This window comes from Rhea pennata, chromosome 9, assembly GCF_028389875.1.
Source record: "Rhea pennata isolate bPtePen1 chromosome 9, bPtePen1.pri, whole genome shotgun sequence".
In the NCBI taxonomy this organism is placed as follows: domain Eukaryota; kingdom Metazoa; phylum Chordata; class Aves; order Rheiformes; family Rheidae; genus Rhea; species Rhea pennata.
This window is the reverse complement of record NC_084671.1, coordinates 20,826,800-20,854,676: the sequence shown is the minus strand read 5'-3', so window position 1 is coordinate 20,854,676 and position 27,877 is coordinate 20,826,800. Positions and strand designations below refer to the sequence as shown.

Genomic DNA, 27,877 nt, shown 5'->3' with positions numbered 1-27,877 from the left:
CAGCCATCCCAGTGAGGCTAAATCGCAGGCTCTGAACTAGCACCAGCTTTCACTCTACGATGTCCGAGGCCGTGAGTGCAGCAAGCGCCATCCCGGTGCCTGCGCACCTCGCATGCCGGGACAGAGACTGGCCAAGGTCCAGGCAGCTCCCCAGCCAGGCCCACCTTGCAAGTACCACTGCTGAGCCCCATCTCGGGGATGCTCCAGGCCCCCCACGTTTCCTAGCGATCAGCAAAGTGTCAGAACCCACCTCAAAGCTTGGCAAGTCCAAATTCTCCACCAAAAAGCAGGGGCCCCCAGATGAAACCAGAGCTATCAGGCTGGAAGCAGAAATGTAACAAAGTCAGCAAGAACAGGAGCCCAATCAACACATCAATCAGTTATTTCCACAAAACAAGGAAAGGAGTTAAAAAGAAATAGAACAGCCAAATCTGAATGGAAAGGATTTAACAGTCTTCCCTCATCGTTATGAGCTTAAATGCTGAAGTTTTCACTATGCGTTAATGAGTGGTTTGCACTACTCCTTTTCTGGTGCGCTCTGTCACTAATCAGGAGCAGTGAGCTACCTCAAAGCCTCATTACTAGCCAACAAAAAAAGCCAATGAATCCTCAAACAGAAGTTTTGCTGCAGTGGCATATTGCTATTTAGCTAGAGGGTGGCAGGAGAAAGCAAGTCAGCAGTGACATATTCTGTGCATCCAGCTGGGGGAAAAAGAAAACCCAAGTATAATACCACATCTTATCGGAAGTAGCTAATCTGACATAACTTACTTAACAAAAATTACAGTCTATTAAAAAGCCATGTAAGAAATGCAGCTGAAAACAAGTCTACACGGGAATCAGCCAGCGTAATTATGGCTGGCTAAAAAATAGGAGAGACAAGGAAAAAATGTGTATAATTTACCAGCTGACAAATGTTAATGACAAATAGAAGAAAACAGGTTCTTGACAAAGAACAAATAATAGCTGCTCACTTTGTAGTTCACTTCAAAACTCAAATATTTTTATCCAAAAGAGACCATTTTGTATCTTTGTGAAACTAACAGATCAGTACAGCCTGTGAAAGTCTCCATGACATGGGTTAACACCGGCTTTGGTTTACTCTCTGGTTATGTGCAGGTTGCATATGAAGGAAATTCATGTGTGTCTGGAATCTTGTGAAATTAACATTTCTCTCCATCTCCTAACAAGATAATCACATGCACTGTGTAACATTAGGCACATGAGCAGTCCTTCTGGAGCCATACTTTAAATTCAGGACACACTTAACTACTTTGCTGAACGGAAGCCCCGGGGAATGCCACAGGGACTGTATGGTGTGTTCCATACAGACAGATAAGAGCGCTGTGGGGATTTAAGCATTACATCCTGCTATATTTCTGGTGCAAAGACAGCCATCACTCAATTTGGGGGATTATTTCATATGCAGCAGTCACAAAGAAGTGATTCTAACTCCGTGGTCTTTGGACGAACACCTCTAGATGGCCTGCACAGAGGCTGGAGGCCCCATGCTTCACACTGAACACCTTTCTTCCACGTTAAAGGCATGGCACACTATTCACCACAATGACGTAGCTGCCACTTGGAGATACATCCTGGATGGGAAACAAGTCCTGGCATTTGCCAAAGGGAAAATCTGTACCCTGCACCATAGTTGAAGATCCTTCGGCATTAGGCACTGTACAAGCCTAGGGGTGGCATATGAATATCTAAGTAAGAGACCAATTGGTTTTATGATGTGCACAACAAGCAGGGAGACTAAATGCAGAGTGATTTGGGGAAGGCTATATTCTAGGAAACATCTCAGGCTTGGACTAGCTAGCAGCCTGACTTTTAAAGGTCCCTAGGCACATAAGAAGTAGCTAGTGGGATTTTTTGGCATCATTAGACTTCCAAATACTATGGCCTGAGGAAGCAAATAGGCCAACTGAGATCCTGAATGCTGCCCACGTGCTCTCCTCTGGATTGTAGCAGTGATCTGACCATCACAAAGCTGAATATCTGCTTGGGGTAAATTTCTATGACTTTTTTTTTTCTGGGAGATACAAGTGATTTGATTACATTAAAAGGAGAGGAGAAGAAAGAAGAGAGGGGAGGGATCATTGCCTATATGTCAGAGATCAAGACCTAATTATTAGGGCCTAATTTGTTATCTGGAAAAAAATAATAATATAACAAGTAATTATTCTACACACTCACATATTCTTTCAGGAGGCCAATTTCCCACAGCAGAAGACAATCATTAGCAACACTCAGAAATGTTGCTCATAATTAGGATTTTTTTTAAGTGCCTTATTAGACATCTGACTGCACAATTCCTTTTATAATCAGGAGACACCTAGTCAGGTAAGAGAAATCTAAGAAAGGAAATGACAGAGGAAATACGACTAAAAAGAATATAAAATAAGTGGAAAGTTTGAAAATGAGTCATAACTAGACCAGTCTTTTATGGTATGCAATTTGTAAGAGAAACTAAATAATCGGTGAAATTTTAGAACCAGAAAAAAAAGAAAAAAATAGAGGGGAAAAAAAAGAAAGGGGAAAATAAAAAGCCTAAAAATGGTCTGCATCTGAGTTTAATATAATGGACAGCAAGCCATGAAGGAAGGCAAGGACCACAAAGTTACAACATCTGGTCATGAATCAGGGTATGGTTTTATCTACCAAACCTCAATACATGGAAACAAGCTTGCATCCGTCAATGTGCACTCAGCCTTCGTCTTCACACTGCAGGGTTTTAACAAAGTGGGTTAAATCCTTCAGCCTCGTTCTTCAAAATATTCACACCACTAAACCTGAGCTTACCAAACGCCCTGCGGATTCATAGGAGTGCTTCAGAATCAGGGAAATGCATGCATCATCCAGCGTGAATTTACAGCATGATTCCAGTGTACCCTGGTTAAAGATCTAACGCTTTGTTTTATACTATCCACAAACAAAGCACTGCATTATTGATCACACAGAGGCACTTTGGTGGGGTGATACACCCGATGGCTGCAAGGAGGTTTTTAATGACTGAGGACTCCTCACACACTGATGGATAATTTGCCCAACAAACAATGAGGGAAGTGAGTATGGAAGGAGGAAGCCCTAAATAACTGATATTGTCCTCTTTAACGTCTTTACTTTGCCTTTCTAATTCTATTTCTAATTCTTCAACATCTTTACCAAATACTGGAAAATGTGTTTAACATCCTCTGATAAATGCAAGGAACGGAGTAGAAGTGTTAGAAACAGACATGTCTGCACAGCATGTGAAATGTAACATGTATGTAATAACCTTAGCAATTTTGTTTCAAATCTAGCGTTCAAATCTAGCTTTCAAATATTGTTTCTCCAGCTTCCTTGAGCAAGCTGACTCCAGCATGAATACTGCAAGGTTCACTGCTTCCCCCCCACACTTTTCTTCCTTTTTATTTATTTATTTTTTTTCTTTAGAGGTCAGTCTCTCAAGTAATAGCTACTGCATTCTAGCTGTCAGCAATATTTCCTCTTCTTTTCTCCCGCTGCTCAGGTCAATCATCTTTTCCCACTGAGGCTGGAAAACCTGCCTGCTCCTTTGCTCTCTAATTATAATCTCCAATTCATCTTCCTTCTCTTTCACTCAATTCTTAAACCACATTGGTCATTTTCCTTTTCTCCCTGCCACTTGAGTATGTTTTTTCTCCCACCTCAAGAGTCTTTATGCAGCCAGTCAAGACTATACACAACCAGTAACCACCATTTATTTCCATTCATGAGATCCTTCTCACTTGCTAAGCGTCACCTTCCAGTTTAAGTGCTCACAGCTGCACATTTACCATACGGAGAGATCTGCTAGCAATTTCAGCCTGCAGCCGAGGACCACACGTGTTGTACCTTCCAGGCCCAGCTCCTTCCTTCCAAGCCTCCTAAGGCAAACAAAGGTCCCCTGCCAAGACTCCACTCATCCCTTGTCCCAGTAGCGACCTGGGAGTCCCCATCAGGGCCCCACCTACCTGCACCAACAAGCTGTCGAGAGCCAGCCAGTGCAAGGAGCCCCCCCAGAGACCATTCCACTGTGCACAGCAGTGAGCCGTGCCGGATCCTACAAGTCCAGGAAGTATTCCACCTTTTTATTCCTGACAGCTTTACAGTAGTCTTGTAGGAGGGGGTTAAAAAGAAAGAAGATTCAAGAGACCTCAGTACAAACAGCTATCTACACCAGATGATTTAGTGGTCTGATTTTTTAATAACTTTATCAATATAGATGTGTGTTAGAGCTTTCCTGGGTATATACATTTCTATCTCATGAAGCAAATCAGCCTTGGGAAATGCCAATAGGCAAATAATTCTTTTTAATCCCTGTCTTTTCAAGTTCTCATTAGCTTTTATAAATAGCACAACCAAAACATTGTTGTTATTTAAAGGAATTTAATCTCTGAGTATTTTTCAAAGACATGTTACATTTAATCGACTCCATGCATCACATTTAGAGCTTTCCACCGCTATTAGCTGGCCGGAGAACATTTAATAGAAAGACCGTATTAGAAGCTGCAACACTACCCTTACAGATATCAGGTCAGGATGAATGCCAGGATTTTTAAGACAAGTGTAACAAAGTACCTTAAATCTCTTCAGCAATCTGCTTTAAACAAGTTCAGACAGTATGTGGGGAGCTGTATTTTTAGTTCATGTGTTGCCTGAAATCCTCGGTTTTGAGGATTTGATGGGTAAGAAGATGGCTTCCAGTGTCATGGATCTCACCTGGGCATCTCTGAGGACAGCCAGTGGAAACCTCTATCCCTTCCTTTCATAAACTGTGTGGTAGCCCACAATACCGTGTGCATCTCCTCTAGAGCGCCTGAAGAGGAAGGACCTCTCCATACAACCGAGCTGCTCCTCTTCCATATCAGTCTCAATGAACAGAGCCAACTGGCCAGGGAGGAAAGGGCAGCAATGGCCACCCCAAGAGAGGACAGCTACGGTTGCTGGAGAGGAACGCAAAGTCTCCATTTGGAGCTTTCTTCCTGGAGCCAGCTGTACCAAGCCAGAACTCGCATTTCAATCTGATAGGGCCATTTTTTTGCATCGTGACAACTAAAGCTAATAAAAATTCTTTTATTAGCCCTCTGGAGCCAACAAGTCCAGAGATCCTAGTGTTACGACAAGTACAAGATGCATTAGTGCGCCTATATAGATTTAAAGCAGTCAAAGAGGTCTCATGACTACGAAGAGTCAGGAAACCTAGCCACAAGCATTTCTTTAACCCTTTTTATTAAAACCCAAATTCTTTCCACACTGTATTTTTCCAGTAAAGCGAGCAGAATACTGCCACCAAATGTGACCATAAAATGAAAAAGAGTGAAAACAAATGACATTTCTCATGTGGATTCCCTTTCTGGACTACAGTTTTGCACAAAGGCAAATTCTCATTAACACTTAAGAAGATATAAAGTAAAACATCAGCTTACACAGAGATTAATACAGAATTCATTCTATTAATCATGTTATTGAAATACTAAGTACTTAGGTCTACAATATTCAGTGAGTACAAACTCGTTACCAGATCAACATTCCTTTGGTAAGGCCTGAAACAAAAATAAAGGTACAGTATGCCGAAGATCAGAAATCCTAGAGAAATCCATGGAATGCACGTTTAAGTGAAAACTGGTGCACTGTATGGGAACACTGAAATCAATCATCACACACAGTGGCACTGATCCTACTCCCAGTAAAGCCAATAGCAACATTTCTAATTTCAGTGGGGACAGGTTTGCGCCTATGAGGAATTCTACTCGAATTCTAAATATTTCACACATGCTAAAAATGAATATACATGTATATTTAAAGAGCTCATTTTTGCCTGCCATCTTTCAGTAGCCTCCTAATTAATCAGAAGCTTGCCATTGTTTTCTCACCACAGAACAGAAAAAGAAGCATCAAAATACATGATAAACTGGTAATCATAAGTAAGAAAATTAGTAAAGAGGACAGTCCAAGGCACTATGTAGAATAAGATCCATTCACATACCAAAGAAAATGGAGAAAGGCACATCAAATCTCTGCTGAGATTTTCTGGTAGGTTAAGTCTGGATGATAATAGAGTTTCAAAATTAGGCTGTGCAGGCAGGTGTAATCATTACAAAGACTGATAGACTGTAAAGCACTAGTATTCAAATCTTAATTTAAATCTCTGGTAGAATTCATATTAAAAGACTTATTAGGTGGTCTCTGTTAGACTGCTGTGAACTTTCCATTATATAAGGTAGTCTATAAAATATTTTCCAGCAGACTGTTTGCTGTCTTAATTATACAGTGTGATATAGAATCTATATCATTGGCAGTTCATTCTCACCTTGGCACTTTTCCAGCAGTAAAATAACAAACCCATTGTATGTTTTCAAGTCAATAACTAGCTCAAAAATTAAAAAAAAAAAAAACACTTTAAAGCCCTCGTTCTCCTCTTTTGCTTGTTTTGCTTTCTGAAAAAGAAAGCTTTTTAGTCTGATAGGGATTACATAAGAACCAAAAGTCAACAGCTATAAGTCTATCAAATCTAGAAGAGAAAATTCTCAGAAATTATAAAATACGTTCTTTGTTTTCTTCACGTGCTTAAAGCTTAAACTGTTTGGGTTCAAAGGAGAGTAAATTGATTAAAGAAGCTGCTAATGAAAATGGCTCAGGCTTTTTATTTGGCTTTTAATATCAAAAAATTAATTAACATTTGCATCATGAGCTCTGACCTCCCTATGGGAGCAGTCATTTCTCCAGATATAGCTGTGTTCTCCAGAACACAGAGCGGCTCAGTGTGAAGGTAATCAATCATGCCAGCAGCCCAGCAGGCTTGTAAACAGCCAGCAAAACTGTTAACTCCAGGTTCCTTTGCAGCTGCTTTTCGATTTGTGCAACGTATAAATAAGTATGTATAATCAATATTGTAATTAAATTCCCTCCATTATATTACTGCAATGCCTGGCGGATTAATGCCTAAAAAACTGGACCTGGAAAGAGTACAAGATGACATCGACAACTCTGTACCTTTTAGGGCCATCAGACAAATGCTGATAATCTTAATGGACTTCTTGTCCACTGTGATGGCTCGTTAGTGGCTCCACTACAGCAGCTGTCAGGCATTTACGAGCAGTCTTATTTCACACAGCCATAAGAGTTGATCAGAATAAAAATAATGGCAAAATGGGAAACACCTCCCTGCACCAAGTCAGATGATTTGCAATAGCCACCCTTTCAGATCTCCTGTGCAGCTGCTGCAGCACGGACAGCAGGTCCTTCACGTGCCCGTGGGAGGGATGAGAACGGGAAGGAAGGATGGAAGAAACACTACAGTTCAGCTGGAAAGTTTGCATAACGAGCAGTTCACACTGCTTTCCAGGCATTTTCTCCGTTGGTAGCTCCCGGTCCCAGCTTTGCTCGATTTCAGCGGAGCTTTGTCAGGACATGCCTCACGGAAACGTCAGATCATCTGCCAGTGCAAGTTTCCAGGGAAGCAAGCACAACTTGCCGTCACACAATCACTACAAAGATGGAAGAAGCTGCCCTTCCCAAAAACGTATTTGTAAAGCTGTAAAATACACAAAAACCACACAAACATACCTGCTTAAAAATATTTGCAACACTGTACTAGGGTGACATAGTAAAAATAGTAAAACAGACGCAAATTCCTCATGGAGACAGTTGGTTCTGTCTAAGCAAAAGCTTGTTTAAAAATCCTCAAATGCTTTTCAACCCTATGTCTTGAAATACCTAATAAAGGGAAAAAACCTTCAATGTAGAAGCAAGTAGAGAGGTGTAATGGCCTTATCAAGACCTAAAACAAAAGTGGAGGAGAGCTGGGAGTAGAACACATTTCCCAGATCTAGTACAATGTTTCCCCTGAACATTCAACTCTCCCAGTAAAACAAAACAAAACAAAGCAATCGCTGAGATCTGTAGAGGACAACCCAGTCCCAGGCCTTCTCACATCTCAGAACCCTTCTGTAAGTGCTAACACTTACAGACGAATCTCAGCAGGTGAAACACATACGCTTAACCTAGGAATTTCTTCCAGTTTAAATAACTGCATTCTGATTTCATAGGGTGTGAATGATTTGAAAGAACTGGGGATTCTTTTCATGTAACATGAATTATTTATAACAGTAGTGCCACAGATTCAGTTCTTCAAAAAAATAAGCTCCAACTTCTTCAGGTCAGTGTCCTTAAATTACTTTTATTGAAAAAATTAACTTGGACAATGAACATAAGCTTATTTCACACCAAGTCCCATTAATTTCAATGGTGCCATTGCGGAAAATGCTGCAGGTTTTCCAAAAAGGTACACAGATCGTTGGACTCAATTCAGCTCAAGGTCACACCTGCATCTCCAGGCATTAGTACAGAAGTAAGGCCCCCGGTTACTAAAAATATGCAATGTATGGAAGCTGTAGAAAGCTGGCAGCAGTTCAAAGCTACACAAACACAGCATTTCTTCTCTCCCTCCCTGCTGCACTGAGCTCACCTTTCTCATTAAACATGCAAACAGCCACCTCAACTGAGGAGACCAAAGAGCAGCACAGCCATGGTTAATTATCCACCAGGAGATTCAGAACTGCGATTTGTGAATCAGCAGAAAAAAACTGCATATATAACCCCTTCTGCCTCTTTGTCCTCCCACACGCACAATATTTATTTTAAATGTAGCATTACCACAAACATTATTTTTAAAATTGCCTTTGAACTGAGCCATGCAATAGATCTAAACAACAACACTGGAAAAAAAAGTGACTGCCCAAAGAAGCAGCAGGAAAGCAGGCTGGCTTTACTTCCCACGGTTTAACATAATCTCTTTATTGCATTAGAAGAGTCACACTGAAGATTACTGCCGAGTGACACCCAAATTTGCTTGTCTGGTATGTGCTAGGCGCTGAACAGGGCAGCACTGTTAAGACTGCAAGAGCCAGCTTCTCTTTCCAGTATGCCATGAAGGGTCTTAGACCATTCTCAATGCCTTCACGGTGGTATGCCCCTATTCCACACTAGACTCAGGGCACAGTGAAAACGTAGCGATTGTTATTGAAAATAAATTGGTAGTTAATTATCCTTGATGGGGATTGCAACCATGTTGATTCATCTGAGAAAAAAAATCCCTGATATGACAATTCTGCCCGAGCAGAGGATTTGCATCCAGGCGTCCTGCTTCGCAGTACGGCTCGCAGTCCCCAGACCTACAGGGTCTCCTAGCAGGCTTCTGCCAAGTTTGCAGTGGAAAGCAGTCCAGACTCCCCGCGTGCAGCTGTGTGGTAGCATTGTATGTGCACGTTACGTGAAGGACTGAAGCTGCACACCAGTGGGAAGCATGTCCCTACAGGAGGCCTTTCCTTGTCAGGGCCGTGAATGCTCCCTGCATGAGGCTTCACGTGCGAAGAGGACACCCTGCGACAAAACCGCCCAAAAAGCAAGAGTCTGCCAGGTGATAAACACCACGGAATATTTTCATTAGGGCACGCAGCATTGTTTAAAATCTCGTATGCTCTGAAGACTTTTTAAAGTCTCTTGGTTAGCGGGGAGAAAACTCAGGTAAGAAACAGCAGGCTTTGTGAAATGATGGTCTCATTCCAAGTTACGCTCTTACTCCTTAAGTCTAATTTTCCATATACACGTCCAAACTATAACCCTTTCATCAGAGATCAGCCTTTGCAAGAAGAAAAGTGCTCTCTGGCTAAAGATCTAGCTTCTACCATCCTTATTCATCACCAGAGGTATCACATTTCTCCCAGTGAAATCAGAGGAGTCTAATTCACAAGCACTAACAAAAGTGTCGATTTTCCAAAGGCAGCCCAAAGAACTGAGGAACAGGGCAACGATCCCTTTCACTACAGATAAGGCAATTAACGTCCTAACTCCAGTCTTTCCCGTAGCAATTGCTCCTCAGAATAGCCTGATTCCCTTCAGAGAAGTTGCTGTAATATATGCCAATATAAGTGAGATCAGAAGCAATGTGACATTGAACAACAAAACAAATTGGTGCCAACAACCACTTGGAATTAAAGTTATTTCTTGTGATTTCCTTCTGGTTATATGATTTTGCAGACTATTAATTAAATAGCATTTTACATTTTCTTTATCTTTTTAAAGATTACCATACAGCTTTATACCCTCCCCTCCAAAAAGGGGGAGAGGGGAAGGATATACAGCCTGAATATACCTCTGGAATTGCTTTGAAAATAATTTCTGATCTTTTCTGTATCACAAAAAAGATACCTTAAAGTGACTCCATTTAGGTGATGAATCACTGCCTTAGCAGAGATTTTACAGTCCATGATTGAGTCATAAAGGAGAATTAAAGCTGAGAAGTGAACCAGGGTAGCTGAGAGGACTGGGACATAGGCAGGAGGCTATAGGGTAAACATACCATCACTGCACAAAGGATAAAAGGCCAAATCAAGGCCAAATACAGACATTCAGTTCTGATCAGCCTGGCCCCGTGAGACTGAGTATAAGCCTTTTTTCTTGAACAGTGATTCATTCTAATCTGATATTGACAAAGATTTTTATGCCCTCTGATCTGTCCCCTGAAAAAGCCTAACACTCTTTTAAAACTAGAGTTTCATGTTCTGTATCTCTGTATTTTTCAAGAAATACAGAAATTTTATTTCCATAAAAGCTTCCCACAGTTTTTGTATTGTCCCAGATTTCAATTTCCCTATCTCTCAAGCAAGGAGCATGTATAATAGGCTTTTTTACTGTTTGTTTAAGTGATGTTTAAAGAATCGAAGGTCTGCCTTCTTCTTTTGGGGTTTAAATTTTATATTTATGTCTTCTCAGCCCTAGGCCTTCTCTTTTCCCAATTTATTTTTCCACTTACTTCAAGCCATCAACCTATCTCTGCCATTAGTTCTGATTTATAATGCCTAGGAACATAATCCAATCATGAATCTTCCTTGGGAATGCTATAGTGGCATGAGAAAAGAACTCCATTTAGTACTCTTTTCCAGGGTAGAAAACATTAAGAAGTTTCCAGAGTCACCAAAAAACACAAGAGGCTCTTTTGTCTGACGTGCCCATTCGCATCAGCTCGGCAGAGAACGTGTCCATAGCACACGTGCAGGTAGGGAGGAAAGGAATTTCCAGTCTCTCAAAACCAAGACTTCAAAAATCTACTTGCCCGCAACAGCATTTACTTCAAATCTTTTTCTAAAAAGAACAGAGAAAGACCGGCTGAACAAATTAGCCAAGAGCTAAGATATGGGAGATCCTGAATTGAAAACCTCTGTCTGAAGTGGGCAGCATTGGTCTCAGTCCTCCCACAGTTCAGATGAGGGTACAACTTGAGTCATTTGGAGGTCTCTGTGCATCTACCCTCTGTCAGATTTCAAAATTCAGAAATCCTATAATCTCTAATTTACTTGGAGCAAATAATTTTAATAAATCACAATTTTCCACCTAAGGACCTTGCATTAAAATTCCATATTATGTGTGTTGTCACCCACGAAAATTTCACAGATTTGTTATTGGATGGGCTATCCCATCTTTCATTTTAAAGCAATGCAGAGAAAGGCTGGAAAGTACAGCCACACTGTACTTCAAAGCTTGCAAAATCAGAATTGCAGGCAAAGAGAACTGGATTTATTTATCCTGCCAATTTCATGAGCTCACTTATGTTATTGCTTACTTTTCCCCATCTTTATCAGTTGGCCATTTCTGCTGTAAATCTTCTAAATGTAGAGTGGAGGAGGGCTACAAAATGATCTTAGGATTTATTACACAGCTCTTGCAAGATAAGGTTCTGTGATGCAGAATAGAGAAGATTCCTACGGAAATATGAGCCCCTTTGGTCCTTTTGATCCTTTCAGCTAAAACTTTCTGAAGTCACACAAGTGACATAGCAGCCTAACCCCATTAGCTTTCAGTGCAACTTGTACCCAATTGTTAATGTTGCTTTTGAGAACAGGACTTAGAATAAAGATATATATGATGCTACATAAAAACATCAAGTACAGTTCACTAGGAAGTTGTTAGAATAGTTTTGCAATGTAATTTTATAGCCAGAAGTCACCATTTCAATCTGAACAGTTTGGCAATTTTATACCGTAAGTGTCCTATATTCCTGTGCAGTTTCACAGTTATGTTCTCCTGAATACCAATGAAGATCCTGGACAGGGTAATGCAATGAACAGCAAATTAATCTATACTGATTTGCCACTTGTCATAAAAAATCTTGTCGACAGTTTCCACACATCTCTTCTCTATTGTTTTGTCTAATCAATAAAAAGACTTATCTCTGACTTTTACATGAAAATGGAAAAGAATGAACATTTACCCATCTTGTAAAGCACAGCGCTCTTCTGAGAAATGTTTGGCAGAAACTGCTTCTTACAGTAACACTTTATTTTAATGGTACTTTAATGCTGAATTGACAGTGAAAGTCCCATAGAAATTTTCAAGGCATCCACATTAATGCTAAATAAAAGTCATTATGATTTCACAGAGATGCCAGGGCAGAAATATCTAACCTGGCAGACTCCCTGCGAGCAAGAGCGGGAGACGCTTGCCAACTTTTTGGAAGGCCTGTCAGCCTCAGAGATATAACGATCCCTTACATGTGTACAGCACCTTCCTCAGGAAAGTCCCCAGCTGTCCTTACAGGCTCCTCCATGACTCTCTCCCCTTGGAATCAAAGGTGCTCTCAGGTCATTGCTGGGGCGATGGGGCAGCAGACAGGCAGGCAACTGGAACACGATACGTAAACAGCACCGGTGGTAGCAGAGACATTCAGCCAAGGACGAGAGCCGTGAAGGACCCTTTAATCGCCTCACAGAGCACACAGAGGAGCTCCTACAGCTGTGAGCTAATTATTTATCTTAAACTTGCAGGAGAGAAATACAATATCAACCTTGCTGAGATTCAGGATGGGATTTAAACTTAATGAGTTTAAATAATTCATGGTTTGAATCCGTACTAGAACACAGGAGTCCTGAGTCAGTTCCTGAGCTTACTGCCTGCCCTGGCCTGTTGCAGCTTTCTCCCCAAAACCTGCTAGTCCTTGAGCTTCCCTTACCCTGGCTTCCGTGCCACAGGGGGGCCACCTATCTTCCCCAGATAAATAACAAAGGTACTTGCACTTGCATAGCCCCGTGCAGAGAGGAAATGCATTAACATATTGATATGCTTACTATAGCTGGAAAAAATAAAAAGATTATTTCATAGATGGTGAATTAAGCCACAAAGGGCAAGCCTAAAGCCACTATATTTTGGCAGCCTATATTTTACTTCTAGATGTATTTTTCATTCCCTTCCCTCCATACCCATCTGCACATTCACAGAAAAAAAAATGGTTTCAAGTAAGAACAAGGCAAACAGATGTTTCCTTAATTTTATATTTTCTTACCACAAAGTCGTAAGGCAGATTTTCAAGAAGAGACAGCACAAATGCTTGCATCAGGCAAAAATGAGCTCAAGTAGATTCAGGAGAGTCCTAGCATGGGGACAAAGAGGGGGTTAGATGCTGAAGCAGAAAGTGAATGTTCCTTCCAAAATTTGTCCTTAAGATGCTAAATGTGGTCAAACCTGACACCTCTATTTATGTCTAATTGCATTTTTTAACCTTATTCAACTCTTCTGTTCTTTAAATAAAGTGTTTTGTCTTCTGTCTAAAAGCCAACCATAAACAAACCTCCAGCTTTCTAAATCAGTCACTTGTAGAAATTGCTAGTGGAAAACAGAGAAGCTGCAGGTGCTTGGGGCCGTATCTGCCTCGTGCTATCAGCAGGACTTCATGGGCAGACAGCAGTTTGGTGTGGGATTTCCCACTGTTCGACAGCCTGCATGAAGTTACTCCATTGAGGACATTCAGAGCTCAGATAAATATGACAAAATAATCCCTACATTTCTTCCAGGTAAATTCCTGTATCAAGAAAGAGAAAATGACTCAGAAAAGGTGAATGTATGTAGCTCTTATCGCACTACTATTTCTGGCCATTCACTACTATGACACTAGTAGGAACATATTGCCAGTTTTGAAGATTTGAGCAGCTTAATTACACCATTTCCATTTCAAATAATACAGCTCAAAAGTAATTAACAAAAAGGATGTGGCAATATCTGCAGTTGTATTTCATATTTACTGCTGCAGAAATAATCACTTAAAGAGGTTACGTAGGCACAAAAGATGCAATAGAGAAGAATAAATTCTTCGGCAAGTTCAAGTTCAGTTATGGGCTACATAGAAGGTACCAGGCAACATTGCTAAGGCTAGACAGTTTCCTCATTTATAATAACTATAAAGCCAGTTTCTCCATTTGCAAAACAGATACTGGTGTCGACCTTCTTCGTACACTTCCACGACGTCTACTGATGAAAGGCACTGCATAGCAAACATAGTTTCCTCTCAGACTGCAATCCCAAGAAGTTTCTGCACAAGAGTGCAATTATAATACCATCTTTTACTGTTCCAGCACACAGAGGCTGTCCTTAAAAACACGGCAGTGAATACAAGGAGAACATCCAAGTAGGGAATTTTGATAAACTTTGTTGAACAACAACAAATGGGAACCAAGACCCAAGCTACAGCGGGACAGTTACCATCTCCACCAGCACTGAACCGCCTTCATTTCCCTGAATGATTCTGCAGCAGAACAGCAGCTCACAATGCAAAGTTACAGTTAGCAAATGCTTAAATTTTAATGCTTAACCTTATAGAAGAAGCTGGCCATTTGCTTCTGCAGCCCACAGCAGGCAGCAGAGCAGCTGTGCCCCTGGGCTGCCGGGAGGGCGAAGCTGAAGAGGAGAGGCGGAGAGGGGCACGGGCCTTTCCCGACCGCCGCCGGAGCAAGGCAGGGCTGCAGCGGGCACGGCCACCGGTCCCCCCGCGCCGAGGCGCGCAGCAAGAGCTGCGCGTCGGCTCAGAGACCTCTCCCCGGCCCCTGGCTCGACTCGCGCCCCGTCACCGCTGGGCTCAGCCCCGCGGGGCCCCGGGAGGACAGCAGCAGGTGAGCGGGGGCCGCAGCAGCCCCAGCTGTCCTGTGCTGCGATGGGCAACGCAGCGCCCGCGTTGAGGACCGAGCTTGCAACCTTGGTCACATCCGCTCCCGAGCAGGGCTGCAGAGCTGCCTTCAGCACCGGCCCAGAAGCAGAAACCCTCCTCAGGCACTTCGCAGGGCACGTACCGTCACGTGTCCGGCAACAGCGCTTTTTTAAAGCGCCTTAAAAAACAGTTACAATTTAAGTTTTTAATATAAGGCACAGAATGCCCTGTATCAGGGACTGACTATTAGAGCGTTGACTACTTCACAGCAGCCCTGACTGATCTGATTTTTTTTAAACAACATACAGCTATGGACTTAAAGGCTATCATAATTTTTTTACGATTAAAAAGTTGAAGTCATAAAGCAAGATAAGAGCCTAGGAAATAAATCGCAGGGCTCATTTAAAATAAACAAGAAACAGGTGTAACTTATTTGCAGACCTGCAGGAGTAAGACCTGCCAAGGTGTCTTACCGACAGCATGCTCTTGCTTCACCACACTTCTGCAGCACAAAGTTGCAGTACCCAAAGAAGAGGTTAAAATACTCTGTTTACCCACAGAAGGGGAATACCTCCGACAGCAGGATGGCAAGGATTCCCACACCACGCGGTTTGTATGCTTTAGCTGTGCGCTATTGGGCATCATCACTTCTAAAGCAGGGAGACTAACCCAATCCTCATGCCTCCCCCAGGTCACGGACTCTTTTCCAAGGCCACCAGAGCAGTGGAGTCCTGCCACAAAGGTCTCTTCGTTATGCCCACCTAATGCAGGAGCAGTATGTAACGCATTTAGAGTGCTTAGATACCGGGAGCTAAGCTAAACATACCCAATAGCAGCTGCACTGTTAATTTAATAGGAAACAACCCCAACAAATGCTTTTATTATTGTTGTATTTCACTCCAATCCATAAGGTATTTTCCCTCAGTTTCAAATAGAAGAGGTCAAGACTCTTAAGGAGAAGGCTTACTTCCTAAGAACTTGATTTCTGCCTCTTTGCAGGCTTGAGAAGAGGTCAAGAGCAGAGAGATGGAGAGGGAAGCAAGCCGGCAAGTAACATATTTGGAATAGTATTATCCCAAAACATTCAGTTCTCACGTTACAGTTTTGTATGAATCGCTTCCAGCCTCAGTGGATTATTGTGCCTAAATTTAATAGCTTAATAGCAACGCGAACAAATATTCATGTATAAAACGAACAGTTGGAAAATACAGAAATTCATATATAGTCATTCCTTTCTAGCACTAGCTACATTCTTGAGGAAGGTAATGTTAAAACTGCCAGGAGAAGGTCAAGACCACACAAAGACAATAAATCATGCCATTGCTATGTGGACCTGTCTAAAGGTTAAGAATCTACAGGACAAGCAGATACTCTAAAGTATAAACAGCCCCTAGGGGATAATTACTTAACCAACTCCATTTGAGCAGTCCTGAACAGATGGTTTAGTAGGTATATCGACTATTGCTGTTTTGTGAAACTATTTATTACCTGCTGAGGCTGGGAACAAATGATACTGCAGACATGTAGCGGGTTACCACTCTAGTCCTGCATACTCTTGCAATACCTAGTGACCCAGAAATGCATTCCCAGAAGTAACATCTCCCGCAGGCAGTAACTACTTAAAAGTAACACCAGACAATGTCCTGTAGAAGTCTGAATAGATTAGCCATGAAACAGTTGTTTGGCTGAATTTGCCGGCCACTCCAGGTTACACTGACTGCTGCACAGTTAAATGCACCTGAGATAATGCTGAAGCTGCTGGAAGGGTATAAAAGACCCATCGAGTTTATACTTTGCTGCGAACAAAAGGCCCATTGCTGATTGCTTGGCTCCTGGCCTGGCTTTCTTCAAGCTCAAACACTTTCCTACTTCTTCCAGCCTGAAGTTTTTCCAGTTCAGGTTAGGACTAGGCTCGCACCGGTGTGTTCAGGGAGAATGCAACAGCGGTGACAGTGCATGGGGACAGACGGCTGCAAAGGGACCAGCGAGAGGAAAATGAATCCTGCCTGCGCAGATGGCCAGAGCCAGGTTTATGCATCGCTGACTTCCCACCCTGGTGCGACAAGGGCGAGCAGTAAATTGGGTTACGCTTCTGTCCCCAGTGTAACAGGCAATGACGCTTGGAATAAATCAGCTGTTTCAAGACGATGTGCAGTAGCTGTCCTGGCTAAAAGCTCAGGAGCTGTTGGCTCAGAGAACTCTTACTGGGACAGAGACTCGTCAGCAGCAAAGACAGTCCGTAGTAACGCCCTGCAATTCAGCGCTGCAATATTTTTCTGGAACCAGCTACTTTAGAATTACCAAGTCACGAGAGACTCACGTTCGCAGCCCCGGCCTGCGGCGGACGGCGGGCCCCGCCGAGCTCCCCCGAGCCCAGGAAGCAAACAGCATGGGCTCGCCGTCGCAGCAGAGCACCGGCCATCCCGGGCAGCGCCGCGCGCGGGGCTAGCGCAGCGAACCGCGGGAACGCTTGCACCTTGGCACGCCAAAACAGCCCTGGCGGGAGCGGCAAGCAACACAGCTGTGAGGGCAAAATAAGAGAAGCTGAGTAGATAGTAGTTTGGATTAGCATGAGATATAAAAGAATTAACAGCAGGAATACAAAATAAGGTGTCTCCAAAATCATCTAGGAATATGGATACATTCAGTGGAATATGAACACAGTTTATTTTATTAATGTCAGCAAAAGGTATTGAGGGAGCAGATCCTATTTTAATACTTGGGCTCCTCAGTCTCAGACTCGAGGCGAGTGCTTAGTACAAAATAGCCAAAGCCCGCGATTCAGGTCTCGTGGGCTAGGTCAGGTTTTTAGATCTTGAATTGAGAAATTGGCCTCCACATGGCCTGTGATCAGCTCCTTATACAGAGGGAATTTCACTGTTCCTGCCCTTTTACAGTCTTAGCCATAAAGAGTCCTACCCTTCTCTTTGTCTTTTCTAAGCCTACGCAAGAAATTGGTTGCTAAAAAAACCTTCAGAAACCCTGACAATTTGTACAGTCTTCTGCTAATCTTCCCTTCAGGGTGCCCACAATCCTTTAAAGCATGACAGACTGACACAGGGAGCCCTTTCAAAGCCTCTTGATTCTATATCTTCATAGAACGGGCTCTTCTGTATGCAGCAGGAAGCCCACGAAGGCGGACGTTCCACCGAGGAAGGTGGAAACAGGCATTTTTGGCAGCATTTTGGCAGCCACCGGCTAAAAGGAAAAGATTTGGGCACAATAATACGATTCTTTAGGTGAAGAGGGAAAAAGCTACAATAACTTGACTGGAAAACAGTCCTATGTGCCTGCTAATTTACCTACCAAGGGTTACATAACACTTAAAAAAAAAAAAAAAAGAAAAAGAAAAAAAAAGAAAAGAAAAAGAAAAGAAAAAAAAGAAAAAAAATGGTAGAGGTTCTGAAAGCTTTGTTAGCTTTGTTTCAAAAATTATCTTACTAGCAAACACAGCCCAGCCTTCACCACTTTTCTAGTTTTCATTTGTAATACAGAAGAACTGAAATGCCCTATCACGTGCAGAACGCTACAGTTCCAGGCAGCCTTTGGTTAGGTCTGGTTGTGAAATTTTTGTGTCTGTGGTGTAATGACTGAGTTTATTCTTCTCTCTCTCAGTTTTTTAATTTTACTTCTTTTCTGATGATGCCGCTCAGGCTGCTTTCAGATGCCTATTGCAGGGACAACATGGGACAAAATGTGCTCTCATACCCCGGGTATCTCACCAAGCTCATTCTAAGCTGTAAGCAGGCGTGGAAGGTTCTCCAATAGAGCGGTAAGGTACAGCCAAACACACCTTCAAAGCAGTGAGCTGCAAAACATTTCCAATTACAAATTGTACACTGATTTTCAAAAGGTATATCTGATATTAAGTGACTTTAACAGCATCATAATGATAAGCTAGTTACTTGCCACACGGTACTCTAACCTCTAAAAATGACCAAACCCAAATTCACACATTTTTGTTCATTTTGGACACTGGAAATAACATTTTGGACGTAACGGGTATCAGGCTAGTGGGTAACATACTGTGTTTCAACCAACCATATCAGACTGTTATATATTACATACACACACACTCATATATATATATATGTTCACACAACCTGATCTGCCAGTGTTGCAGTACATCAGTGCAGCTGGCTCCCTGGCTCCCACTTCTTCTTTTTTTTTTTTTTCATAGTTATAGTTACATTACAAAAATTAAAAAATAAAATAAATAAAATATTTCTGTTTTTCAGATGGAAACATAAGAGTCCTTTCTGGAACAACTACAGAAACAACTTTAAAAAATGCCTATTTCATTTTGACTCAGGTCTTAAGAACGAAGGCTTGGCACATTAATCACTCCCTGCCATTTTCTTCAGCACATCCACAAGAAGAAAAAAGATGCCCAAACCTGAAAGTTTTCCCATCACTCCCATTTTAAAGATTAGGATTATCATGAACACACTTGAAGGATCAGAAACAAAGTTATCTTAGACTGCATGTAAAACTCAAAAGTCCAATTGTTTTACTAAAAACATTTTTCAAGAATTACTGCAGTAAGAGAAACAAAAAATTGTACTAGTTAAGAACAAAATTGCTTCCAAATGAACTATTATATGAACTCTAATAACATTCTCAACTGATACGATTACACATTGAGTTATAACAGATCTTAATGAAAAAAATGGGCACACAGATGTCTGAAAATAGGACCCCTCAGTTAATAAAACAATTTCTAAAAATACTGATTTACTGTTTTTATGGCAATGATTTTTCAAGAATACTTGTCAGCCCACATACAGCTATATCACATCACAAAGAAAGCAGAACTAAGGTGAACATCTACATTTTAAGAAAAGATTCCTTTTAACAAAGATTATAATCCACAAGCTGTGCATACTAATGCTACTTCAGCCTTCTCCACAATTAACAAAGATGAAAAGAGAGGCTTGGACCAAACAAGCAGACTTTGAAGCATCCTTTCATCTATTTAAGAAACAGTTGAGATCCTATTGCCATCACTCTGCCATGTTTTATAGCTTCCTGTGAAGTATAATTAAAGCTAGTTAAGTAAAATGTCAGTCTGCTAGGAGCAAGTCCTACAGGTATTTTTCAAATTAGAAATACCTGAAAGTTTATCACCTCCCTCCCATTCTTGCAGCTCCTGACAAATATGAATGAAACCGATATTTTGTCTCCTCGTTTCCTGTACTGGAAAGATTTTTTCTCCATGACTCACTATATCAGCGTGCTGCTCTTGGGCTCCAGGGCTCAAAGGAGCGGGGCCGCTCGCGAAGCTGCTCAGCGGCCCGCACAGCCCGGAGGAGGGAGGTGTCTGAGCAGGGATCGCTCACGAGGAGCGCATGGGCTGCGGCGCTGGGAAACGCTGCCGGGAACTGAATGCATCCCCACAGAAAACGCTGCTAGTAGAGCAAATATAAAGCACAAAATAAAATATAAAGCTACATGTTTGGTGTTCTCGGGTGACCAGTAACTAATCAACTAACTCTTTTTATCCTCAACTGCACTAGCAGTAATGATCACATCCGGACATGTGCAAAGAGCAGAATGAATTAACCATCTAGCAAAGTAGAAGGAGCCACCTCGAGGAAAGTAGGCTGCAGCTGCTGCTGCTCAGCTAAGAGAGGAATGAAGAAAAGCAAAGTGCGCTACTCCTATTTGCCTTTCTACGTGCAACTTATTGGTTGGGATTTGGGGGAAATCAGCATCATAAGGTAGGTAAAGAGCTATTAGTGGAAAAAGGGGGAAATAAAGATAGTTAGAAACTAACTCCTTGCCTCATCCCTACCTTCCTAAAACGTGGGACACGCGGGAACCGACAGCGTGGGGCTGGCCCCCGCACGGAGCCCGCCACCCGCGAGCCGGCCGGACAGCACTTCAGTCCAGCTGCGAGTTAAGCAGTCCCGCATTTAAGTGCTCTGCTGGCAAAAGGCTGGTGTTATGAATGTTGCTGCCAGTACTTGCTTTTAATAAGAATCCAATATATCATTTGTTTTCTAGGAAGCAGGCACCTGTCCTTCAGGGCTCGCACAGCCAAATTTAGCTCTGGCGTAAACCAAGTAGATTTGACCCAGCTTTTCCTTTTCCCATAACCGCCTCTTTCCTTTCCCTTGAGACAAGGAGCGAGCAGAAGTTGAAGGGAAGAAATATCACAGCGCAAGGCACCCTAGTGCTCTGGCTGAATTTTCAGCCCTTAACATTTTCTCGGTGATGCCGGCACTGCAGAAATCCCAATGCGCGCTGAGGAACAAGAAATGGGTAAGAAAGATGCGGCCCCTTTCCCTCGCGGCACCACGTCTTCCGCACTGCCCGCAGGCATGGACGGCGCTTGGCAAAGGCCAGCCAACGGGAGCCCCTCGGGGTCTCCTCCTCCCTCAGCGCCAGTCCAGCTCTCCCGACACCTTACCTACGAGGAGCTTGGCCTCCAAGAAGCGGGGTGAAGTATCTTACTCTTCGCCTGAATAAGATGAGGGGGTGCTTGGGGTTTCTGGGAGGACCTCGAGCCAGAAGAAACTGCAGAGGAGGCAAGGCGCCTGCCCTGCTCTGCTCTTGGGTGCGTGGAGCAGTACATCACTTAAGGCAGGTTGTGCAGTAAGCCCAGCCTGAAGAAAACAGCTTGAATCCCTCCCTTTTCTGCCTTCCTGAATTAAAAACATGGTCTTGTCGCAAGACGTTTATTTACAGCTGCTTAGAGGAGAACACAAAAAACACCTTGTAACAAGCTGCTTGATGGCATACCATTACCCGGGCAGAGCTCAGCGCTGCTTCAGCAGGTCCTCAGCGAGGCTGCCGGGAGAGTCTGTCACTGGGAGGCTGTCCTGAATTAAATCTGGATAAATCTGCCATTCATTCACCTTCTCCAGTCCTCCCACAGAAAACCAGTGTTCAAAAAGATAGAATATCTGATTTGCAGCCTTAGCAAGAAACAAATCAATGTACAATAAGTGATAAAAGAGGAACAATTTTAAAAGCTGTGGTTTGCACTCGTGTGATGCTAGAGCGGAAGGATTAAAAATAGAATAAATAGCAGTACCATAGTCACACCTGGAACTCCACACTTGAAAGGAAGACTTTGAAGATCAGACTCAAACACAGGCTAAGTAATACTGAATCTTGTACAAAGAATACTGGATCACTCTTCAGCCACAGGTTCTTTTGCTTGCCTGATACTTTTTTCTATTATTACTGATAATATTAAAATTATGAAAATATTAAAAATCCTAAACTGGGAATTTATAGAACATCCTGTTTGATATGCCCTCTCCCTCTACATGAGGCACAATATAAGCAGCTATAACATCTGAATGTTTTTAAAGTATATTCTGAGTTGGTTTCTTTTGTAAAAACTCAGCCCCTTTAATTGAAAATGGGCATAAAAGCCCCCTTTAATTCTTATAGATGAGCATAGATTATACTGACAGAATTTCTCCCTCCGGTTCACTGACCATATCACAGCCCTTTCACTCCAGATGTAAATATTCTTATTTTATTACTGCAGCACTAAGGAGCACTCATCACGGAGTGAAAATCCACTGTACTGCACAGCCGGTAATGCTACATTTGATATGAACTATTCACGGTGCAGATTCCAAGTACTTACATTTCCAAACTTCTTACACCTCGGTGCTTGAAGGTATCTGGGTTTTAATATAAATGCATTGGTCAGATTCCTGATTTAAGAAGCTTATTTTTCTTATCAGAAAATGCTAAAGAATAACACAGTCTTTTCTTCCTACAATTCTGAACATCCCATGTCGCTAAGATGAGGGCAATGGCCAGATGCTTCCACCAAAATCCAACATATGACCATGAGCAAGCCTATCTTTTTGTTGCACACACAATTTGCTGGTCTGTGTTACCACCTCCTACTCAAAAGCATGACATGGAAGGGAACCTGATGTTAGCTTTCTACAGCTTTGAGAAAAGAGAAAGTGTAACACACTATCCTACCAAGTTTTGCTCGTTCTAGCTGTCTGTCTTGTATAACACAGCAGAGGTCTGAAGCTAGAGAGGAACCAGTAAAGACGTGCGACCCTGCTGCAGCTGGTCTTGCAGAAGGTGGCTGCAGCACATGGCCAGGGGCCAACTGCAGGAGGTTGGCATGGAGCTGAAACTGGAGCCAGTTAACCAGTTGCTTTAGAAATACGGAGGACAGAAAGCAGACAAATTGTCGCATTCCTGAGGAGCCCAACACACAAGCACACACACCTTTATCAGAGAAAAAGTGGAGGTAAACCATTGGGGGTACTTTCTCCAGCTGAAGCTGGCAGATCTGCTGTGTTTAAGATATGGCTCTACCAAAGGGATTGCATCCATTTAGCCCAGTAATTTCAAACTCAGCCTAACTCTTGTAAGCACACACGCACCCAAATTACATTGAAACAAGCTTAAATCTGTTTGTTAGAACAAGGTATTTAAATGTTCCATCACTAAAGTCCTCATCAGTTTAACTGGATCAGTTTTTAATTCAACTGTTCAATTGGCTTCATTTTTGTGCAAACACAGTATAGAATATAAATTTCTAAACCTTCCCTGTATAAGAACTTCCATCACTCACGGCAAAATCCTGATTAACCTGCCAAGACTGCCATGTTTCTACAAGATTTTTGGAATGGGCTGGCTGCAGTTCTTAAGTATTTAGCCTGCTTTCACCCTACTATTGTCTTACTTTCTGCTATTAATTCCCCAAGTAACAATCGCCCTGACCTGAACTTGTTCCGATTTCTTCCTTGTTTTGCCTCAGGTTATTCACTCTTCACCACTGCACGGCTTCTTAAGGAATATTTTTCCCCTCCCAAATGTCTTCAATAACAATGTCATGCAGTAATTCCACCAGAGGAACATTAAAAGATAGAAGTGCCCTAAATACCATACATTTACATTCCAAATAATAGAGTACGATATTGTTGGTATTCCAAGGATATGCTATTATGACCTAATGTCCTTTCTAAATGACAAATCAGGCTCAGAAGAGAGTACAAATCCAAATTTTCCTTCACAGGCTTAATCATATTAGGGGTTTCCACAGAATGAGTGTGTTGTTTGTACCTTGCACACTTTAATTTCTGTGAAGACTGTTGTAACTAAGGCTCAGGGGATTCTGAAAAGGTCCTTAAAAATCGGCAAAAAAAACATGTTTGGATAAAGTCCTTTACTTAATATAACCTCTTTATAAAAAGCTCAAAAGAAAAAAAAGTCTTTGTCTATTTTGCCTAAAAATTCTGGGGAGGGGAAGAGGAAGGGGAAAGAAAAAAACCTACAGCACACAGGCTATAGTTCTCCAATAACACATTCATGGATTTTTTCACCACCTAATAGATCTATATCTTCTGTATTTTAGACTGATTTCAAGTTTAGAGAAAATTGTTTAGATCTACAATACAAGATTTTTGATGCATCGTCTTATTTAATTACAGCCACGCTACTACAAGCATGACTTTTGAGTTGCTGACTTCTGTGGAAAAAAAAGTTAGTACACTCCATGTTCCTGGTCCTGCAGATAATCCATTTAATTTCTGTTTTTTAAAGGACTACTCCTATGAACAGGAATAAAAGACAAGAAGCTAGGAAACTCCCTCATCTAATGCGTACTGAAAGTACTTGAAATTGGCAAGTATAGCACTGAACCATAAAAATAAAAATGATCTCTGCTGAATGTAAAAAGTCCAACCTTAAGCACAGAGGTAGAGGAATAACTTTCATCATTAGCTATTAAATATGCATATTAACGTTCAGAATTTAGTGCACGATTATCAAAAGAAAATAGACTATTGTCTCCTATGGAGAAAAAAAAAGTGGCAAAGAATCCATTTTCAAGTCTTGTCTTCTTTGTGTAAAGCCAAAAAAATCTCAGAGGACATAACTTCCAGAGTCACTGGTAAGTGCTAAAATGTTTTTTCACTGCAGAGCAGGATACAAACCCTTATTTGTTTTCTTTGTAGGTGAAAAGGTTGCTACTGTGCATCCATCTCAAAGAGCATACTAAGCAAAGGCACAAAGATTTCAGGATTTCATGGTTAAAGGAAAGGCACCCGTGAGAGCCAGCCCTTTGCAGGCACACGTCCAGGTAACTGCGTGCATAACAGCTGGGTTGGGTTTTTTTGTTTACTACTGGGGAAATAGGAAAAACATAGCAAAAAGTTTCCTTCTCAGAAAAATATGAAATAGAAAGACTATTTTTAGGGAGCAATTTGCTGCTGCATTATGCAGAGCAACACAAGCCCTGATCAGGGGCACAGGTCCCTTCTCACCGCTGCCTGCAGCCTCCTGGGGGAAGCCAACCACCAGCAATGGAGAGCACTGAGATTGCACCAGAATTTCCTTTGCTGTCTAAAGCATTAAAAGCAAAAGATACTCAAAGATAGCTGAACAAATAAAAAGCCAAGTATCCAACTTCCCTATTCTGTAAAGAGTTTTGCATTTTGGGTCTGAGCAAAGAGTTCAGAAAACAGGCTTTTTGGGATGCAGTCCTCTGGACAGGCAGCGACCCACATGAAGTAAATACTGATAAAAGAACCAATCCAGACTAAATTACTGTACTTAAATAATCTGCGGTCTTTAACAAAAGGAATAATTTTACATAGAGGTGCAGAAATAATATCCAGTATCTTTTAAAAAGTTGTATCATTAGTTCAGCAAGTGATTCTTTAGAGAGCTTGTTTTTTTCCAGATTTGCAATAGAGATGAATTTTGGAAAAATCAAGAAAGCCACAGTGGTTTTGCTGGCAGGACCATTCAGACTACCAGGATCAATGAGTACCCTTCACGTAGTATTTCCAGAAAAGACAAGATTGATGGCCAGGTGGGTTGTTTATAGCCCCAGACAGAATGACAGTGCTAGAACTCACTGTACTTTCAGAGCAGTTCTATTTTCATTAAGTAAATCACAGGTTGAACTAGATTTTTTTTTTCCTTTTAATTCCCACCTGGGAAACCTACAAAGAAAATAGCCATACCTATTACTTGGTGAAAGCTATTGCTTTGCACATAGAAACAAATGATTTGGCGGAAACATCCACTCAATCTTGTCACTTCTTATTTGCTCTGTTTCTAGAGATTAACAGATACTAACTGCAGGGCAGAACTTGGGCCACATTCACATTTATTTATTTTTCAATACTGAATCAAATGTAGAGTAGAAAGAAGAGTTAAATGGCCTGAAAATATCAGGTGGCAGCCCAATAAGCAAATCCTTTTGCTTATGACACTCTGCTATCTGAAACACAAGCATGCTTAACCATGAAAGAGATCCAAGCGTGAGAGGAATATGAAAAAGGAAGACAATTTGTATCTCTTTAAATAGAAGATGATAGGAGCAAGTTCAGCTGTGAAATTCAGACTCAGCTACTTGCATGCATTTGTGGAGCACATAGCCACCAAGTAGCTGCCCCATATCCACCAACGAGCATTAGTCCATGCATTCACTCACGCCTCTCAGAAAGGCAGCATCTTCCTATACCATCACACCAGATGATACAGATTTCTTTGCATTGCCGCACACAAGTAAACTCAGCGGCTGAGGTGACTATGGATCCCACTGAGCCTGCCTCCAGAAAAAGGGGCTCACCAACAACAAGCCTTGTAGTCAGCAACAAGGAGGAGAAATAGAAAGGAGTGGAACAGGAATCACGGCAGCTCTGCCTGCTAGGGCCTCTGCAAGGCAGCGCTAAGGTGCTAGGGTAGCAGATCTCTGGCTGTTAAGCCACCTGCATTTTCCAACCACTCTAAGCACTGCTTCCATGACAGAGCTGCAGCTAGTGGCTACGTGTGCTGACTTGGGAGCTGTCAACTCAGACTCCCTCGCTGTGAGGGGAAGCCATCAGTAGGGTCTTCTGAGATAGGGCTAAAGAGGAGGAGGAATGTCTGTCCTCCGGTGGGGGGGGCATCAGGTCTTTGGGATGCCCTGCTGGCGCCTCCTGCCTGCGCACTGATCCATAGTTTTCCCAGCCCTCAGCTCCAGAGGATAAATAACATTTGCTTGTAACAGTCTCCATGGAGTCAAGAACCACAGCCATCCTTGACAACAACCGTTTAGCTTGCTCCCTATTTGGGTATTGCTGCATCACAAACCAGTCATCCCAGACAAGTCCTGCTCCATTACAAACTTCCTTGACCCTCTTGGCTGCGGTGTTTCAGAATGACTTTGCTTTACAAAGGTATGGCCAAGACTAGAAATCCCTGAAATCACCAAAGACATCTGTCCAAAATTAACACATGAGCAGAGGAGCAGATTACTGGCGTCTCCAAAGCACAGAGTCTTTCTGTACCTACTCAGGGGTGCCTAGAGTCACGAAAATGCCCTTCACACATTGTTACGTGCCCCAAATAACGTGCTGTGGCCCCAAATAGAAGCATTGTCCCTTTGACGCCAATAGAATTGGAATCACCACTTTTTCTTTAATTTTTGAGGTGGTTTGAAAAAAATGGATACCACCAATTAATTAGCCAACCCCACTGGTATCCATGGATTAGGTACTACAACCTATTCAATATTTCTCCTCCTCCTTGAAAAGCCATCTTCTCTTGTCCTCAATATCTTTCATCAGATTTACAGGAATAAAGTATTAACAAAAATAACGGGCACAGGAAAAAATGTGAACAAGAAGTTTCAAGACCTTTTTTATGCAATATAGAACAAAATTAAGTAACTATGTCAAAATGCAAACTAAATCCCACCAGTTAATCACAACCAGGTAAACTTTGGGATGTAATCAAAATAAGATCAAAAGAACACACAAAATCACAATGGATTCAGAATCTGAAAGAGAAACCTGCAGACTTTTTAATCCAGCTCTGTAGATGACTCTTCGTAGCCTGCACTTCCATTTATTCTACATTTTTTGGGAAACTTCAGTGTTTCCCTGATACCATTGACAGAAAGAACGGGCAGAATTA

The 27,877-nt window shown here is 42.0% G+C and overlaps 1 protein-coding gene across 9 annotated transcripts in view; it reads right to left on the bottom strand.

Annotated features, from left to right (window-relative positions):
• The window catches only part of EPHA4 (EPH receptor A4), a 270,547-nt gene that overhangs the window by 187,983 nt on the left and 54,687 nt on the right, over positions 1 to 27,877 (bottom strand). For 7 of the 9 annotated variants that reach the window (XM_062582330.1, XM_062582326.1, XM_062582327.1 and 4 more), the window contains one exon: positions 13,343 to 13,429. The exons of the other annotated variants lie outside the window; for them this stretch is intronic. The gene's annotated coding sequence lies outside the window, so the exon portion shown is untranslated. The remainder of the gene's footprint in view (positions 1 to 13,342; positions 13,430 to 27,877) is intronic. 9 annotated transcript variants of the gene reach the window in all.